A 3,150-nucleotide genomic window follows, 5' to 3' on the forward strand; every position below is an offset into this window, starting at 1 on the left:
TTTGTCCATTTAATTGCACACTAACAAACTGAAGAGAATCATCTTTTGCACTAGTCATTGTTGCGACACAAAAATAAATAAAGAAAATGAAGATCAAATACCAATAACAATAGATCACCTGAAAAAATGCAACTAGATCTGTCACTAGAGGCTGCAAAAAGATCCCCAAAATCAAGTTCTTCTTTGCTTCCTACACACACAAAGCTGTCAGATTCTCTTCATAATGTTCGAAGGTTTCACATCTTGTCCGCTATGCACAGTACCACGACAATCTCAGCTCTCACCCAACATTCTCCTTGCCGTCACAAAATTGAGCTGATTTCCCCCTGCCGCCGAACCCTCCCAAACCTTCTTGATATGCCGCAACGGGGTATTAATCATTACGCTGCAGAAGTTGCCGCCTCCCGATTCAAAGCCACCAAAGCTCCTCTGCCTAGCACGCATCTCTCCCATCGTGTGTGCGATCAACTGTGCGACCTTCTGCCCGATCCATATCCGGACCCTAGCATTAGTTGGATCCACGAAAGCTATGAATGGATCAAAACTCCTCTGAGACCATGTTAAAGGTTGCAATTGAGAAGAACAAGAGAAAAAGAGAATACAATGAAAAGTGGCTAGGGGTCCAAATTGCCACAAAACACCACATTATAAGAGTATAAATATACAATAAGTAGAATGAAAAAATATCATTAAGTAGGGTTAAATAATATCTAACAAAATTTTTATTCAAAATATTCAAAAGAAAATAAATGCTTAGCTGAAACGATTTTTACTAGCGGTTAACATTAGTTCGGAAAAAAGGAGAACAAGAGTTAGGAAAGCACCTCCATCGCCAACCTCATAGAAGGCATCTTATTATTGCTGGTATCCTTGATATTGGTGATATAACAAATTAGGGCGGAGCATTAAGATATTCTCTTAAGAGATATGGAAGTGGCTTGAGTTGAAGGCAGTGATTTAGCAAGGAAGGTAGGGGAAGGTGGGTCGAGCACGTCTTTGATGTTGGTTGATTTCCTCTTCCCCTGAGAGACAAAGATGAAGCGACCTCAAGACATCAAGTAGAAGGCTGTCATAGCCATTGTAGTGCTTGAATTAGTTCAATTTTCAGGGTAATCGTGAAATGAATATGAAAAATTACAGTGCTCTAGTCTTAAACCACACAAAAAAAGAAGACATACACATCCTTACTGTTGGGAGATTATTACGAGTGTGGATATAACGATTTAGTTGACATCATAAGACTTCAAGCTATTTATGATGGTTATAAGCCGCCAGTAAATATGTGTTATGGTATGACAAGCGGAGCGAAGCATAGCGGAAGAATCTGTTCAAATCAGGAAGTTACGTGGGTTGGGGGTGCGGGAGCAAAGCCCCGTGATACGTTACATGGGTAATGCTGTAATTACGTATTGTACTTAGGGTTTACTCATGGGGTTATAAATATGTCTGTTAGTAACCCCAGGAAGTATCTCTCTATTCTGTAATCTTTTTTTCTGAATATTGAAAGAAACAAGCCGCTTTACTCCCGTAGACATTTTTGTCGAACCTCTTTAAATCTGTGTTCTTTTGGATTTGTGTCGATTACTGTTTTTCTTCGTCCTTAATTTCTCAACAAGTAATATCAAAGACAGGTTCGAGGGCAGGAAAGAAAACTGCGGCGACGCATGAAGTAAGAAGAACGATTTGGGGATTTTGAAAGGAGAAGTTTCGGAATCTGCCTGGTTTCGATTTGGTATCAAGGTATTCAGGAGGAAGTTCAGATTTCGGCTTTTGCCGTTCTCGCGATTGCGCAGGCCATTTTTCGCACGACGCAGATTCGAAGGAGGAGTTCGCGCAGTTACCGCGAACAGAGAGGAATCGGCGAGATCGTGGCTGTTGGAAGCTGCGACAGACGACTTCGGAGCAGGACAGATCGAATTTCACGAAAGCTCAAAGCAGAGAAGGAAGCTGCGGAGGTTTCGGGAGAAGGCCTGTAAAGGAAGGTTTAAGGGAATCAAGGAATCTTTTAGAATATTCTCTCATGTTTCTTTCCAAAAATTCCATCAAACACATTCCGTGACAGAAGGAAGCCTTCCAGGAAGGGAATTTCGAATTTCCTCATATTTTTCTCCAGAAATTCCATCAAGCAGCGAGGAATATTCTGCTGGATTTGTTTCCTGCGGAGGTGAAATTTGAAAAGGAGATAATATTAAATTAAGATTTTCTTTGCTGGAGAAAACTGCAGAGACAGCGCTCGGTGGGGAACATTGAAGCCTCCATTAGAGCGCCGCAACACCATATCGCGACATCTCTACCCCCGCAATGGAATTCGAGCAATTCTTCCCTTAAATGCGCCGTTTCACCGATTGAATTGTATGAGATGTCAATTTTTCTTGTACTAAGGAGAGGAGAAAAAAGAGTGTCTTGATTGGAAATGTTTGTGTGTGATGTAATTCAATTCTATTAATTTTTTATAGTGAATTTTGGTTTGCTTGGCTTAAAGGCTTTTTTCCTTTCTTTGGTTTTTCCACGTTAACTCTTAATATTCTTTGTATTTTTTGTAATTTCTTATTTCCTAGGTTGTTCTTCTAAATTTTGATTCAAATCTCTAGAAATAATTTCCATGAATAATCAATATATCTCATAACAAATTTAATCAAACTGCACTTTTACTGTTCTCTCTTTTCTACTTCTATTTTTTTCCTTAATTTTCTAACAAAGAAAAATTCTCATTCCAAAGAAAAAAAAAGTAATATTTATATTAAAATTAATTATAAATGCGACATTTTTAAATGAAAACAAGAAAAGAGAAAGTTGTTGTGAAATTAGCGGAATAAAAACAGGAATCGACACGAAATCAGAAGAACACAAAAATTTAACGAGGTTCGGTAAAGAATTGCCTACGTCCTCGGGAGCGAGCGGTGGTTTCACTATCTCAGAGAAGTTACATGCCCATAGGGTTACGCATCTATTTATAGATAAAACCCACAGATAATTACAATCACGCCCTCGCTCCCCCCAACCCCCTTTATTCCAAGAGACACTCCTTTTCACCAGGAGACACACCTCTTCACCAAGAAACTCCAACTCCCTAGATATGAGCCATATCTAACAATTCTCCACCTTGGCGAATATCCAACACCTTAGGAGATATGCATCACCCGGTATATG

The sequence above is a fragment of the Phalaenopsis equestris genome, unplaced genomic scaffold (assembly GCF_001263595.1).
Source record: "Phalaenopsis equestris unplaced genomic scaffold, ASM126359v1 Scaffold000002, whole genome shotgun sequence".
NCBI lineage: Eukaryota > Viridiplantae > Streptophyta > Magnoliopsida > Asparagales > Orchidaceae > Phalaenopsis > Phalaenopsis equestris.